Below are 16,887 nucleotides of genomic sequence, written 5' to 3'. Positions count from 1 at the left end.
AAAAAATACTTTTTAATATATGATTTATTAAGTTTTAGCATTTTTTCTTATTCTATTCTTTGTTGCTAAAGTCCCGCTTGTATCCAACCTACAGTTCAGACTTCATGTTACAGAAAAGTAAAAAAATTAAAAATAAATGGATTTCATACAGTTGTCAGGATGGCCGAGTGGTCTAAGGCGCCAGACTCAAGGTGAGCAGCCTTCCTAAATATAGGGGCATTCTGGTCTCCGATAGAAGGCGTGGGTTCAAATCCCACATCTGACATTTCTTTTCCCTAAAAAAAGTAGAATTTATTCTACACAGAGAATTGCTCCAAATGGTGAAGTGAAAACAAAATAATAGTGATTAAGAGTTTGATAAATGTCATCAACTGTGAAAAGAAAACGCATGAAACTGGAATAATAGTTTGATATGTCATCGATTGCCTACATCATACAGTTGTCAGGATGGCCGAGTGGTCTAAGGCGCCAGACTCAAGGTGAGCAGCCTTCCTAAATATATGGTCATTCTGGTCTCCGATAGAAGGCGTGGGTTCATATTCCACTTCTGACATTGCTTTTCCCAAAAAAAAGTAGAAGTTATTCTACACAGAGAATTGCTCCAAATGGTGAAGTGAAAACAAAATAACAGTGATTAAGAGTTTGATACATGTCATCAACTGTGAAAAGAAAACACATGAAACTGGAATAATAGTTTGATATGTCTTCAAGTGCCTACATTTGAATACACTTATGCAATTTCCTTTTAAAAAATAAATTTTAATATATGATTAATTATGTTTTAGCATTTTTTCTTATTCTATTCTTTGTTGCTAAAGTACCGCTTGTATCCAACCTACAGCTCAGACTTCATGTTACAGAAAAGTAAAAAAATAAAAAATAAATAGATGCTCTTACAGTTGTCAGGATGGCCGAGTGGTCTAAGGCGCCAGACTCAAGGTGAGCAGCCTTACTAAATATATGGTCATTCTGGTCTCTGATAGGAGGCGTGGGTTCAAATCCCACTTCTGACAATGCTTTTCCCTAAAAAAGTAGAAGTTATTCTACACAGAGAATTGCTCCAAATGGTGTAGTGAAAACAAAATAACAGTGATTAAGAGTTTGATACATGTCATCAACTCTGAAAAGAAAACACATGAAACTGGAATAATAGTTTATATGTCTTCAAGTGCCTACATTTGAATACACTTATGCAATTTCCTTTAAAAAGAAAAATTTTAATATATGATTAATTATGTTTTAGCATTTTTTCATATTCAATTCTTTGTTGCTAAAGTCCCGCTTGTATCCAACCTGCAGTTCAGACTTCATGTTACAGAAAAGTAAAAAAATAAAAAATAAATAGATGCTCTTAAAGTTGTCAGGATGGCCGAGTGGTCTAAGGCGCCAGACTCAAGGTGAGCAGCCTTCCTAAATATATGAGCATTCTGGTCTCCGATAGGAGGCGTGGGTTCAAATCCCACTTCTGACGACGCTTTTCCCTAAAAAAGTAGAAGTTATTCTACACAGAGAATTGCTCCAAATGGTGAAGTGAAAACAAAATAACAGTGATTAAGAGTTTGATACATGTCATCAACTGTGAAAACAAAACACATGAAACTGGAATAATAGTTTGATATGTCATCAATTGCCTACATTTGAATTCACTTACGTAATTTCTTTTTTTTTTAAACTTTTTAATATATGATTAATTAAGTTTTAGCATTTTTACATATTCTATTCTTAGTTGCTAAAGTCCCGCTTGTATCCAACCTACAGTTCAGACTTCATGTTACAGAAAAGTAAAAAAAATAAAATAAAATGGATCTCATACAGTTGTCAGGATGGCCGAGTGGTCTAAGGCGCCAGACTCAAGGTGAGCAGCCTTCCTAAATATATGGGCATTCTAGTCTCCGATAGGGGGCGTGGGTTCAAATCCCACATCTGACAGTTCTTTTCCCTAAAAAAGTAGAAGTTATTCTACACAGAGAATTGCTCCAAATGGTGAATTGAAAACAAAATAACAGTGATTAAGAGTTTGATACATGTCATCAACTGTGAAAAGAAAACACATGAAACTGGAATAATAGTTTGATATGTCATCAATTGCCTACATTTGAATTCACTTATGCAATTTCCTTTAAAAAAATACTTTTTAATATATGATTTATTAAGTTTTAGCATTTTTTCTTATTCAATTCTTTGTTGCTAAAGTCCCGCTTGTATCCAACCTACAGTTCAGACTTCATGTTACAGAAAAGTAAAAAAATTAAAAATAAATGGATTTCATACAGTTGTCAGGATGGCCGAGTGGTCTAAGGCGCCAGACTCAAGGTGAGCAGCCTTCCTAAATATATGGGGCATTCTGGTCTCCGATATGAGGCGTTGGTTCAAATCCCACTCTGACATTGCTTTTCCCTAAAAAAAGTAGAAGTTATTCTACACAGAGAATTGCTCCAAATGGTGAAGTGAAAACAAAATAACAGTGATTAAGAGTTTGATACATGTCATCAACTGTGAAAAGAAAACACATGAAACTGGAATAATAGTTTGATATGTCATCAATTGCCTACATTTGAATTCACTTATGCAATTTCCTTTAAAAAAAATACTTTTTAATATATGATTTATTAAGTTTTAGCATTTTTTTCTTATTCAATTCTTTGTTGCTAAAGTCCCGCTTGTATCCAACCTACAGTTCAGACCTCATGTTACAGAAAAGTAAAAAAATTAAAAATAAATGGATTTCATACAGTTGTCAGGATGGCCGAGTGGTCTAAGGCGCCAGACTCAAGGTGAGCAGCCTTCCTAAATATAGTGGGCATTCTGGTCTCCGATAGGAGGCGTGGGTTCAAATCCCACTTCTGACATTACTTTTCCCTAAAAAATGTAGAAGTTAATCTACACAGAGAATTGCTCCAAATGGTGAAGTGAAAACAAAATAACAGTGATTAAGAGTTTGATACATGTCATCAACTGTGAAAAGAAAACACATGAAACTGGAATAATAGTTTGATATGTCATCAATTGCCTACATTTGAATTCACTTATGCAATTTCCTTTTTAAAAAAACGTTTTAATATATGATTAATTAAGTTTTAGCATTTTTACATATTCTATTCTTTGTTGCTAATGTCCCGCTCTTATCCAACCTACAGTTCAGACTTCATGTTACAGAAAAGTAAAAAAAATAAAAATAAATGGATGCTCATACAGTTGTCAGGATGGCCGAGTGGTCTAAGGCGCCAGACTCAAGGTGAGCAGCCTTCCTAAATATATGGGCATTCTAGTCTCCGATAGGGGGTGTGGGTTCAAATCCCACATCTGACAGTTCTTTTCCCTAAAAAAGTAGAAGTTATTCTACACAGAGAATTGCTCCAAATGGTGAATTGAAAACAAAATAACAGTGATTAAGAGTTTGATACATGTCATCAACTGTGAAAAGAAAACACATGAAACTGGAATAATAGTTTGATATGTCATCAATTGCCTACATTTGAATTCACTTACGTAATTTCCTTTTTTTTTTTACTTTTTAATATATGATTAATTAAGTTTTAGCATTTTTACATATTCTATTCTTAGTTGCTAAAGTCCCGCTTGTATCCAACTTACAGTTCAGACTTCATGTTACAGAAAAGTAAAAAAAATAAAATAAAATGGATGATCATACAGTTGTCAGGATGGCCGAGTGGTCTAAGGCGCCAGACTCAAGGTGAGCAGCCTTCCTAAATATATGGGCATTCTAGTCTCCGATAGGGGGTGTGGGTTCAAATCCCACATCTGACAGTTCTTTTCCCTAAAAAAGTAGAAGTTATTCTACACAGAGAATTGCTCCAAATGGTGAAGTGAAAACAAAATAACAGTGATTAAGAGTTTGATACATGTCATCAACTGTGAAAACAAAACACATGAAACTGGAATAATAGTTTGATATGTCATCAATTGCCTACATTTGAATTCACATATGCAAGTTCCTTTAAAAAAATACTTTTTCATATATGATTTATTAAGTAAAAAAAAAAAATTCATATTTAATTCTTTGTTGCTAATGTCCCGCTAATATCCAACCTACAGTTCAGACTTCATGTTACAGAAAAGCAAAAAAATTAAAAATAAATAGATGCTCTTAAAGTTGTCAGGATGGCCGAGTGGTCTAAGGCGCCAGACTCAAGGTGAGCAGCCTTCCTAAATATATGAGCATTCTGGTCTCCGATAGGAGGCGTGGGTTCAAATCCCACTTCTGACAACACTTTTCCCTGAAAAAGTAGAAGTTATTCTACACAGAGAATTGCTCCAAATGGTGAAGTGAAAACAAAATAACAGTGATTAAGAGTTTGATACATGTCATCAACTGTGAAAAGAAAACACATGAAACTGGAATAATAGTTTGATATGTCATCAATTGCCTACATTTGAATACACTTATGCAATTTCCTTTAAAAAAATAAATTTTAATATATGATTAATTATGTTTTAGCATTTTTTCTTATTCTATTCTTTGTTGCTAAAGTCCCGCTTGTATCCAACCTACAGCTCAGACTTCATGTTACAGAAAAGTAAAAAAATAAAAAATAAATGGATGCTCATACAGTTGTCAGGATGGCCGAGTGGTCTAAGGCGCCAGACTCAAGGTGAGCAGCCTTCCTAAATATATGGGCATTCTGGTCTCCGATAGGAGGCGTGGGTTCAAATCCCACTTCTGACAATGCTTTTCCCTAAAAAAGTAGAAGTTATTCTACACAGAGAATTGCTCCAAATGGTGAAGTGAAAACAAAATAACAGTGATTAAGAGTTTGATACATGTCATCAACTCTGAAAAGAAAACACATGAAACTGGAATAATAGTTTATATGTCTTCAAGTGCCTACATTTGAATACACTTATGCAATTTCCTTTAAAAAGAAAAATTTTAATATATGATTAATTAAGTTTTAGCATTTTTTCATATTCAATTCTTTGTTGCTAAAGTCCCGCTTGTATCCAACCTACAGTTCAGACTTCATGTTACAGAAAAGTAAAAAAAAAAAAAAAAAATGGCTGCTCATACAGTTGTCAGGATGGCCGAGTGGTCTAAGGCGCCAGACTCAAGGTGAGCAGCCTTCCTAAATATATGGGCATTCTGGTCTCCGATAGGAGGCGTGGGTTCAAATCCCACTTCTGACATTGCTTTTCCCTAAAAAAGTAGAAGTTATTCTACACAGAGAATTGCTCCAAATGGTGAAGTGAAAACAAAATAACAGTGATTAAGAGTTTGATACATGTCATCAACTGTGAAAACAAAACACATGAAACTGGAATAATAGTTTGATATGTCATCAATTGCCTACATTTGAATTCACATATGCAAGTTCCTTTAAAAAAAATACTTTTTCATATATGATTTATTAAGTAAAAAAAAAATAATTCATATTTAATTCTTTGTTGCTAATGTCCCGCTGGTATCCAACCTACAGTTCAGACTTCATGTTACAGAAAAGTAAAAAAATAAAAAATAAATAGATGCTCTTAAAGTTGTCAGGATGGCCGAGTGGTCTAAGGCGCCAGACTCAAGGTGAGCAGCCTTCCTAAATATATGAGCATTCTGGTCTCCGATAGGAGGCGTGGGTTCAAATCCCACTTCTGACAACGCTTTTCCCTAAAAAAGTAGAAGTTATTCTACACAGAGAATTGCTCCAAATGGTGAAGTGAAAACAAAATAACAGTGATTAAGAGTTTGATACATGTCATCAACTGTGAAAACAAAACACATGAAACTGGAATAATAGTTTGATATGTCATCAATTGCCTACATTTGAATTCACATATGCAAGTTCCTTTAAAAAAATACTTTTTCATATATGATTTATTAAGTAAAAAATAATAATTCATATTTAATTCTTTGTTGCTAATGTCCCGCTGGTATCCAACCTACAGTTCAGACTTCATGATACAGAAAAGTAAAAAAATTAAAAATAAATTAGTGCGCATATAATTGTCAGGATGGCCGAGTGGTCTAAGTTGCCAGACTCAAGGTGAGCAGCCTTCCTACATATATGGGTATTCTGGTCTCCGAAATGAGGCGTTTGTTCAAATCCCATGTCTGACATTGCTTTTCCCTAAAAAAAGTAGAAGTTATTCTACACAGAGAATTGCTCCAAATGGTGAAGTGAAAACAAAATAACAGTAATTAAGAGTTTGATACATGTCATCAACTGTGAAAAGAAAACACATGAAACTGGAATAATAGTTTGATATGTCAGCAATTGCCTACATTTAAATTCACTCCTGTAATTTCCTTTTTAAAAAATATTTTTAATATATGATTTATTGAGTTTTAGCATTTTTTCATATTCAATTCTTTGTTGCTAAAGTACCGCTTGTATCCAACCGACAGTTCAGACCTCATGTTACAGAAAAGTAAAAAAAATGAAAATAAATAGATGTTCATACATTTGTCAGGATGGCTGAGTGGTATAAGGCTCCAGACTCAAGGTGAGCAGCCTTCCTAGATAAAGTGGTATTCTGGTCTCCGATAGGAGGCGTGCATTCAAATCCAACTACTGACATTTCTTTTCCCTAAAAAAAGTAGAAGTTATTCTACACAGAGAATTGCTCCAAATCGTGAAGTGAAAACAACATAACAGTGATAAAGAGTTTGATACATGTCATCAACTGTGAAAAGAAAACATATGAAACTGGAATAATAGTTTGATATGTCACGAATTGCCTAAATTTGAATTCACTTATGCAATTTCATTTTAAAAAAAATACTTTTTAATACATGATTTATTAAGTTTTAGCATTTTTTCTTATTCTATTCTTTGTTGCTAAAGTCCCGCTTGTATCCAACCTACAGTTCAGACTTCATGTTACAGAAAAGTAAAAAAATAAAATATAAATAGATGCTCATACAGTTGTCAGGATGGCCGAGTGGTCTAAGGCGCCAGACTCAAGGTGAGCAGCCTTCCTAGAGATAGGGGTATTCTGGTCTCCGATAGGAGGCATGGGTTCAAATAGTACGGTTTTTAAACATGTGTAAATACCTGAATATTATACACTACTGGAACGAGAAGCGTCTCAACTCTGAATCTAGCTAAACTGTTGTTGCACAAATGAAATAATATTCAGACTCCAAGCAAATATATTAGCATATAGCAAAACCAGTACTATATTTTGGAACCGTTCATGCCCGTATATTCGTAGACAGATAACGTATTTTTCTCAACCTATCTACACAAACGAAACACCATTCAAAAGCTGCTACCTCATAGATTCCAACAGTGATAGCCGTGTTCCTCTATGACCAACACTCACTAAACTATTAATCAAAGAACGTCAATAACAAACTTCCATTTTTTTTATCACAACAACAAACTGCTTCTTACCTTTGTTGTTTCTGTCACCAAAAGTAGTGTCTGATCGAATAAAACTAATTGAAAAGATACTCTAGGGTCTCTCTCTCATTCCGAGTCGATTTCAATGAGTTTCCATCGTTTTACATGGCCAACAATGTGTTTGAAGATGAAGTCAGTAGTTTGGTTCAAAAACAACAGGCACTTTTTTGTCGCCAGCTTCTGGATATATGATGCAATCCCCGTGATTTGTCATTGTTCTCATTTCATTCTACTGATCCAGAGCTTTCGATAGAGGGGTCACATATCAAAATCGACCAAACGGTTGTTGAAATATCCAAGTGCGCACCTCATTGTCTCATATTAGTTGACTTGCTGCATTACGCACAGTTACGCAGAGCGCACAACAACACTAGAATTTCGGAGGGAAAACGTAAAGTTTATTCAAATATGGCAGGCTCTAGTAACAAATATACAGTTACAGAGGCATTATTAATTGTAACAGATGAAAGTTGGACTCCATGTATCCCCATTGACTCTGAATCAGACGATGAGGACCTGCTTAGACCGGACGAACCAGACCCCAACGACGAGATCGAAGGTTATCGTGTCCAGGGCCCTACTCAAGCATCAGAAGAGTATGTAATCCCATAGTTATTTATTACTTCTAATACAACTATTACAAATGTATTGTATGACTACAAAACATACATTCTAAAATATCTATTTGAGTAACAGAAGCTCAACGTAAGTTAGCGCTAGCTTAGCTTAGAGGCCCACGCGCAAGTTTACTTACAATAGAATGCTATGTGTATTATTTCTTGTCACTGAATTATCACTTTAGTCAACATTCTCATAGTTCTAACTATTTATTTTATATATCTGACTGTTTTGAGTCAGATTTGTCAATGAATGAATACAAGTGTGTTTTAGTCATGATTTTCTTTTCTCTTTTGTCTTGTTTGTACAGTGAAGATGATTATAGGGGTGATGAGCCACAGCCAGAGCATCTGCCTCCTCAGCCACAGCTTCCCCTTCCTCAGGCAGAGCCTCCTCTTCCTCAGCCTGGCTGCTTGTCTAGACAACGCACTTCTGCTCCCCTCCCTCGGCCACGGTCTTAATCGGACACTGAGTCCCCTCAACCCAAAAGAATGGGAAAAGCTTTCTCAAAGTCAGCGCAGAGGAAGAAGAAGATAGGTGGCATAATAGAGAAGAGAAAAAAGGGTCTATATTTTGTGTGACAACCCACCGAAGGACACCATATCATTGTTTATAGTTTTGGGATGTGTGTAATTTTTGTTTTTAAATTTGTTGTTTATAGTTTCTAATAAATCTGCTCAGCTCTATGGTTTATTTTAATGGGAACATGTATAGAGGTCTGGGAGAACATGGGAAACAACATCAAAACAGTTGTATTTTGATGAAATGTACACATATAGTGATATGTTAGTGAAATTACATGCCTTTTGCTGTCTGGTACCTGATAATACTCAAATGGCACTGATGGTGCCCAAATCTACCCAAATGTCTCCATTTGGTAATCCGCCTAAACATACTTAAACTAAAACCCCTACAACTTTGGTTTACTTTGCTTTATTGGCATCAAACTTCACATAAGTACTCATCAGATATCGGGCTATGGTCCCATAGTGTATAGGGGCTGCAGCTGCATAAGTCCAATAAATTATTCCCTATAAACCCTGAAGTTACTTTCAGGCAAAATCAAAACCTCCCAATTTATGCTGTGTTCTAGCTTCATGTACTCTGACACAGTAATACCCACATGAATTATGTTGATAGCCCTTGTCGTTTTGGAGATATACTCTATTCAATTTGGGCATGCATTTTCGAGGCAGGCACTTTAGCCAGGTGCCTAGTGATGAAGAAGTTAAAAATATATGTTTTACTATATCATTTATTAGGTTTTAGCATTTTTTCACATTCAATTCTTTGTTGCTAAAGTCCCGCATGTTTCCAACCTACAGTTCAGACTTTATGTTACAGAAAAGTTTTTCAAAAAAGACAATAATATGATCTTCATGCAGTGTTCAGGTTGGCCGAGTGGTCTAAGGCACCATACTTAAGGTGAGAAGCCTTCCTCCATATAGGGGTATTCTGGTCTCCAAAAGGAGGCGTGGGTTCAAATCCCACTTCTGACATTTCTTTTCCCTAAAGAAAGTATAAGTTATTCTACACAGAAAATTGCTTCAAATGGTGAAATGAAAACAAAATAAGAGTTATTAAGAGTTTGATACATGTCATCAACTGTGAAAAGAAAACACATGAAACCTGAATAATAGTTTGATATATCATCAATTGCCTACATTTGAATTCTCTTATGCAATTTCCTTTAAAAAAATAATTTTACTATATCATTTATTAGGTTTTAGCATTTTTTCATATTCTATTTTTTGTTGCTAATGTCCCGCATGTGTACAGCTAATGTCCCGCATGTGTACAGTTCAGATTTTATGTTACAGAAAAGTAAAAAAGAAAGAAAATAATTTGTGCTTCATGCAGTTGTTAGGTTGGCCAAGTGGTCTAAGGCGCCATAGTGAAGGTGAGACAACTTTCTCAAATTAGGGATGTTCTGGTCTCTAATAGGAGGCGTGGGTTTAAATCCCACTTCTGACATCCCTTTTCCCTAAAAAAAGTAGAAGTTAATCTACACAGAGAATTGTTCCAAATGGTGAGGGGGATATTTTAGTGAACTATGTGCTAAACAAAGTTAAATAATGGTTCCTTTCACTGGGCTTGTGTATGTGTGAAATGGGGATCTGACCTAGGGTCGAATTGCTCGCTAATTGCTTACCTAGTCCATAGTTGTCTTACCTTATCAGAGACTGAAACCAGACTTTGATTTTAAATAAAGTATAGTGATCGTTTTCCACATCATTATTGGCGACCCCGGATGGGACTGGAAAGAGATAATTGATTGCTGCGCCATCTGAGAAAGTTTGGACGATTCACACAAATACAGTTGCTACCGTTAAATACAGGTAAGCAACGTTCTTACTTCTAGCATAGGAACTGTGTGATTCGATCAAGCTGAATCAGAGGGTAAGGTACGAGAGGGGTCTCTCCAGCATTAAGGACTACATTTAGGAAAAGTACTGAGTTTTTGTTGGAATGAGAAATAAGCATGCATGCAATGCTGTCCGCTGTAGCTCAGTTGGTAGAGCATGGCGCTTGCAACACATGGGTTGTGGGTTTGTTTCCCATGGGGGGACACTTTGAAAATGTATGCACTCACTAACTGTAAATCGCTCTAGATAAGAGTGTCTGCTAAACTGTAAATAATTTATGTTTGAGCTGGCTAGCAGAAATGCAGGCTTTTGGACAAGAAGTTTAAAAAGTAGTTTTGCTCCTCCAGAGTAGGTGACACATCATCCTGTGGGGATGATGCAATAATTGGAGAATTAATGGTATATGGATATTCATTTACAGAGAGGGAAAAAAGAATTTGATCCCCTGCTGATTTTGTACGTTTGCCCACTGACAAAGACATGATCAGTCTATAGTTTTAATGGTAGGTTTATTTGAACAGTGAGAGACAGAATAACAACAACAAAATCCAGAAAAACGCATGTCAAAAATTTTATAAATTGATTTGCATTTTAATGAGGGAAATAAGTATTTGACCCCCTTTCAATCAGAAATATTTCTGGCTCCCAGGTGTCTTTTATACAGGTAACGAGCTGAGATTAGGAGCACATTCTTATAGGAAGTGCTCCTAATCTCAGCTTGTTACCTGTATAAAAGACACCTGTCCACAGAAGCAATAAATCAATCAGATTCCAAACTCTCCACCATGGCCAAGACCAAAGAGCTCTCCAAGGATGTCAGGGACAAGATTGTAGACCTACACAAGGCTGGAATGGCTACAAGACCATCGCCAAGCAGCTTGGTGAGAAGGTGACAACAGTTTGTGTGATTATTCGCAAATGGAAGAAACACAAAAGAACTGTCAATCTCCCTCGGCCTGGGGCTCCATGCAAGATCTCACCTTGTGGAGTTGCAATGATCATGACAACGGTGAGGAATCAGCCCAGAACTACACGGGAGGATCTTGTCAATGATCTCAATGCAGCTGGGACCATAGTCACCAAGAAAACAATTGGTAACACACTTCACCGTGAAGGACTGAAATCCTGCAGTGCCCGCAATGTCCCCCTGCTCAAGAAAGCGCATATACAAGCCCGTCTGAAGTTTGCCATTGAACATCTGAATGATTCAGAGGAGAACTGGGTGAAAGTGTTGTGGTCAGATGAGACCAAAATCGAGCTCTTTGTCATCAACTCAACTCGCCGTGTTTGGAGGAGGAGGAATGCTGCCTATGACCCCAAGAACACCATCTCCACCGTCAAACATGGAGGTGGAAACGTTATGCTTTGGGGGTGTTTTTCTGCTAAGGGGACAGGACAACTTCACCGCATCAAAGGGACGATGGATGGGGCCATATACCATCAAATCTTGGGTGAGAACCTCCTTCCCTCAGCCAGGGCATTGAAAATGGGTCGTGGATGGGTATTCCAGCATGACAAGGACCCAAAACACACGGCCAAGGCAACAAAGGAGTGGCTCAAGAAGAAGCACATTAAGGTCCTGGAGTGGCCTAGCCAGTCTCCAGACCTTAATCCCATAGAAAATCTGTGGAGGGAGCTGAAGGTTCGAGTTGCCAAACGTCAGCCTCTAAACTTTAATGACTTGGAGAAGATATGCAAAGAGGAGTGTAACAAAATCCCTCCTGAGATGTGTGCAAACCTGGTGGCCAACTACAAGAAACGTCTGACCTCTGTGATCGCCAACAAGGGTTTTGCCACCAAGTACTAAGTCATGTTTTGCAGAGGGGTCAAATACTTAGTTCCCTCATTAAAAAATGCAAATAAATTTATAACATTTTTTACATGCATTCTTCTGGATTTTGTTGTTGTTATTCTGTCTCTCACTGTTCAAATAAACCTACCATTAAAATTATAGACTGATCATGTCTTTGTCAGTGGGCAAACGTACAAAATCAGCAGGGGATCAACAACTTTTTTCCCTCACTGTACCAACTGAGTGTGGAAAATTCACATTACTAGGAGGGGATCAGAAGGTGTGTGTGTCTTTATCAGGAGGGGTATGAGAAATCCTGTTGGAGGAACAGGTCACGTGTACGGGTGTGAGTGTATGACGTATACACATTGTATTTCGGCCAATCTTTTAGGGTTTGTCCACAGTAAAATAATAACTGTGATAGGGTTAACATTCCAAATTGGGGCCCGTTGGTAGAATACAATATTCCTGTAGGTTATACAAATTGTGATTAAGCGTGTTTGAGAACAACATTGTGTGAATGTGATATGAGAATGGTATAAATGTGGAAAATGAGTCGCACTCTGAGGTTTGAATGATGAGATAAAGAGGTGTGTATGATAATGTTATATAGGTTTGGATAATGAGCTTTTTACATAATGATATCTTGGGGTGTGTACAACACTGCCTGGCATAGAATAGTGTAAGATCAGTGAATAGCGACCAGTCTGGGAGAATTCTATGACTGAGGGGCAGGGTCTAGGTAGTTAAAGTTGTTGTTCCGCTGGGACTAGATTATGATAAACTGATTGGTGGCGTAGTATCTGAAAGTCTATGATTTTGCTGACGTTTGCAAATGGTGTGTTAGAGGAACTTGGCTCTGCTTGCGGAAACATCTGGAAAACATTACTATAGGAGCCCCCTAAAACAGAGGAGAGTCTGCTATGTAGAGGCCAGGGATTGGTCTATTAAAATCACGCCATATTATGTTACATAGGATATAAATACCATGTTTTGAACAAAGGATGGGGAGAATAACATATTAGAGATTGGGTCAGTTGTTCTCTGGATTTCTGCAAAGTCTGTAAATTGATACTGTAATCTTTGATGTAATAAACCATTATAATCAAGGACAGTGTCAGCGGATTCCTTGTCTACACAGCATATCAGCATCGTTGTCTTGACACCACAGAATGGCGACAAGGATTTTTTGGACGTGTTGCGTCTCTTCAACGTTCCATTCATGGGCTACGAAGTGACTCCCGCTCAAGAGGCCGGCAGATAAGGTGAGCTTTCTCACAAATTTGGCCGCTGGTCGGTTCGTGTGCTGTGTGTGTGCGTTGAGGAGATGTACCGTTTAAGAACTTGTGTGTGCACCTTGCTCATATTTGCTGTGTGATGAGAATCCGTTCTAAATTTCTAAATTTGTTTGCGTTGGGGGCAAACAGGGGGGAGTGTCTATAGGAATTGTTAACACTGGACACACGGATATTTGGCTTGAATAAAATTAAAAGGAGTGTCCAGGAATAGCATGAAGGAATAAGGCCAGGAAATAAGGAAAAAGTATACTATTAGGACGTCGCTGATTTAAGGAAGCCCTCAAACGAGGCGATCATTAGGATGGGCCGAAAATCCTGAAAACTCACTAGGTTGATTTTTAAGGTCAGTTCTGGGAACTGGAGTTTGTGGAATATACATTTAATTGTACGTTACCTCTCAACATAGAGTTGACGAGGTATATGTTCGAAGTAACCTCTCATTGAATATCTGCAACTCGAGGTAGCAGAAATTTAGGAAGGAACAATGAGAAATAAGGAGTGATGGTAGCATGCTTAGTGTATTGTATGAACGGATGCATTCCTCTTGAATTGTGTGTGTGTGAGAGGAAGACAGCCTATGCGTGTGTGTGTGTAAAAGGGGAGGTCTCTGCTGTGTGTCGACTAAGGCTATGACAACAGGGGTTTTAGTTTTTTTTGTAAGGAAATATGTTAGTTAAGGTTAAAACCTTATGAGTCTCCATTAGAGAGAACGTTAATACTTGTTAACTATATATTAGCCACCGGGAGGACCTTTGATTGTATAGAAGAGAACGTTTAATAATTGTTAACGATATATGAGCCACCGGGAGGACCTTTGATTCTATAGAAGAGAACGTTTAATACTTGTTAACTATATATGAGCCCCTGGGAGGACGTTATGGTTAAAACCTTATATGAGTCTCCATTAGAGAGAACGTTTACAAATTGTTAAAAAACTATGAGCCCCTGGGAGGACGATTATTTGTAATGGATAAGAAAATAACTATAAATCTGCAGATTAGAATAAGTGAAGATAAGAAACTTCGAAGTAGGATTTGTGTTCTATGTTCTGTGTTGGTTTGTGAGTTTTGTTAAGTGTTACTGTTTGTCTGTGTTGGTTTGGGAGTTTTGTTAAGTGTTACTGTTTGTCTGTGTTGGAAATAACGGAGGGACAACTGGTCTGTCTGCTTTCTGTTGTTTAGCTTGGAGAGAGCTGCTTGGGAGAGCTCCTCTCGCTTTGAAATCGCACTAGTGAATGAGCTGCGCATGCGTGGGATTTTATGAGTTTAGAGTTACGCAGAGCAAATATGCCACTCCCCTGCCTGCACTGAGCTGCTGTGACACGCAGACTTAGTGCTGCAGGGATGTGAAAAGGGGGAGACTTTGAATACACACGGATAAAGTATTCTGTTTAATAAGTGGCTGTTGCTTAACTATGAAACTATTTGATTGAGATCTATTGCATTTATAAATGAGAGATATGTTGATGGATTAAAAATATAAATAATTAAATAAATAAATAAAATAAAATGTTATTGCGCTATTTATAATATTCCTGAGTTAAGCTGTTTGCTTACTTCTTAGCGCGAATGTGAACATAGGTATGCATAAAATACTAAATTTTTGTCTGTTTCCTTTGTTCTCCTGTCATGTGAGAGATGAGAAGGAGGAGACAAAGAGAGAGAGAGGAGGTGCTGACCAGTGCGTCACGCAACAGTGTGTGCTGCCCCGGATCCAGTCCAATCAATGCCAGTACTGTTCTGTTCACAAACTTACTTTCCCATACAGGATATTGTGTGTGCCTAGCATATTTCATGTTGTGACAATTTGACAGGGACTTGGCAACAGACTGATCAATTGATGTAATTAAGAATTGTACATTGCTGTTTTTTGTGCATGGGTTGGTTTGATTAGAGTTGTGTTGGAAATCCAGCACTGACATTATTCTGTAAAATTAAGGTAATTGGGTGATTATTAAGCAATTGGTTTGTGAGTGCTGTAGTGTTGCTGGATTACAGGTCTTTCTTTTTTGGATTGCTCTGAAGTTGACTAGTTTCCTTTACTTTTCCTGATCGGATGTGGTAAGATTGCCACTAATCAATAATTTGGTTAAATAAAATAAAATAAAAATAAATAGTTACATAAATTGATGAATACATTGATTAATTAATTAATTAATTAATTGGTTGATTAATGTATTACTTGTTTAATTTATTATAATAAAAAAAAGGAGGGAAACAAGTAAAGTATTTTTTGGTTTACAAATTAATTGGTTTAAAATAATAATAATAATAAAATAATTCACAATAAACGAATATAAAAGAGTTGTTACAATGGGGAAAAAGGACATCAAAACAACGAAAGTAATTACTCCTGTTGATGTAGTACAAAATAGTAATCCTCTAGTTAATGGTATTGCAAGGTTATCTGGAAAATGGAATAAACGTTGGCCTGACATTGAACAACCATGGCCAGTGGAAGGGACTCTTAACCCAGACGTCATCAAGATAATGAAAGTGCTTGTGTCAATTTGTAAGGCAGATCAAAAGAAGGGGAAAAAGGGGAAACAACGTAAAGAAAAGAGACAAAGAGAGCTGGGTGTTCTTAAGTTGTTTGAAAATGAGGGACAAAAACTGATAAAAAATACAAAAGATAAAAGAGACAGAGGTATAGAGAAAATGGCAAAAGAGGCGAAGGTAACAGTCAATACACCTTTCTCACATACGGATTCAGCAAAAAGACCCCCACCTTACGAGGAAGAAGTAGAGTTTAAGGACGTCCATCCTCAGCTTCCAGTGATCATTCAGGAGGGTGATTATTGCATCAGAGATTAAGATGAACGAATAATAGAGAGAGGACAAGCAGAAACGACCATAAAGATGAATCCAAACTCCAAAAGTAAGAAGAAAATGAGATGTCTGTAAACTAAGGGTGGAGTGAGGTTCAGGAGGGTGGAACTTGAAGATGATGATGATGATGATCAGAGTGATTCAGAAGAGATCATGGGTGGATATGACCCTGTGATCAGACAGAGGTTGGCCAGAGCGGAAAGAAGGGGTGATGGAAGTTGGAAGGAGAAGGATACAAGAGATCCGAGCTCTGATGAAAGTCAAGATGAAGACAGCGATAAAGATTTGGAGATTAAAGGTGCTTCATGTTCAAGAGGATTTTATTCTACAATGACTAGCACAGAAGAAATAGAAAGAGATATAGACCTATGCATATCATGCTTGGATAAGGCGATTAATTTAGAAGAAGTAAGAGAACTGGAAGAACATCTCAAGAAGCTGAAGATACAGAAGGAGAAACTGCTGAAAAAAGATTCTCAAAAATGTAGGCCAAGAAAAGGGAGCACAAGTACGAAGATGATGCCAGTGATAATTCGAGGACAGAACCTGGAGTATAAGCCTTTGCAGATTACCGATATGTCAGATATACTTGAGAAGCTGCCTACTCTTCAAGATGGAGCATATCCTTGG

General features: G+C 37.1%; 8 non-coding genes across 8 annotated transcripts; all 8 read left to right on the top strand.

The window, feature by feature from the left end:
- Positions 1-153: 153 nt before the first annotated feature.
- trnal-caa lies at positions 154-265 on the top strand. Its single transcript has 2 exons — positions 154-191; positions 220-265. It is a non-coding gene; the product is annotated as a tRNA-Leu (tRNA).
- Positions 266-901: 636 nt separating this feature from the next.
- trnal-caa lies at positions 902-1,013 on the top strand. Its single transcript has 2 exons — positions 902-939; positions 968-1,013. It is a non-coding gene; the product is annotated as a tRNA-Leu (tRNA).
- A 346-nt stretch (positions 1,014-1,359) lies between these two features.
- Positions 1,360-1,471, top strand: trnal-caa. Its single transcript has 2 exons — positions 1,360-1,397; positions 1,426-1,471. It is a non-coding gene; the product is annotated as a tRNA-Leu (tRNA).
- Positions 1,472-2,736: 1,265 nt separating this feature from the next.
- trnal-caa lies at positions 2,737-2,849 on the top strand. Its single transcript has 2 exons — positions 2,737-2,774; positions 2,804-2,849. It is a non-coding gene; the product is annotated as a tRNA-Leu (tRNA).
- A 1,267-nt stretch (positions 2,850-4,116) lies between these two features.
- trnal-caa lies at positions 4,117-4,228 on the top strand. The gene is made up of 2 exons: positions 4,117-4,154; positions 4,183-4,228. It is a non-coding gene; the product is annotated as a tRNA-Leu (tRNA).
- A 347-nt stretch (positions 4,229-4,575) lies between these two features.
- Positions 4,576-4,687, top strand: trnal-caa. Its single transcript has 2 exons — positions 4,576-4,613; positions 4,642-4,687. It is a non-coding gene; the product is annotated as a tRNA-Leu (tRNA).
- A 346-nt stretch (positions 4,688-5,033) lies between these two features.
- Positions 5,034-5,145, top strand: trnal-caa. The gene is made up of 2 exons: positions 5,034-5,071; positions 5,100-5,145. It is a non-coding gene; the product is annotated as a tRNA-Leu (tRNA).
- Positions 5,146-5,495: 350 nt separating this feature from the next.
- trnal-caa lies at positions 5,496-5,607 on the top strand. Its single transcript has 2 exons — positions 5,496-5,533; positions 5,562-5,607. It is a non-coding gene; the product is annotated as a tRNA-Leu (tRNA).
- The last annotated feature ends 11,280 nt before the right edge of the window (positions 5,608-16,887 follow it).

This window comes from Coregonus clupeaformis, unplaced genomic scaffold (assembly GCF_020615455.1).
Source record: "Coregonus clupeaformis isolate EN_2021a unplaced genomic scaffold, ASM2061545v1 scaf0185, whole genome shotgun sequence".
Lineage (NCBI taxonomy): Eukaryota > Metazoa > Chordata > Actinopteri > Salmoniformes > Salmonidae > Coregonus > Coregonus clupeaformis.
This window is presented reverse-complemented; position numbering and strand designations above follow the sequence as displayed.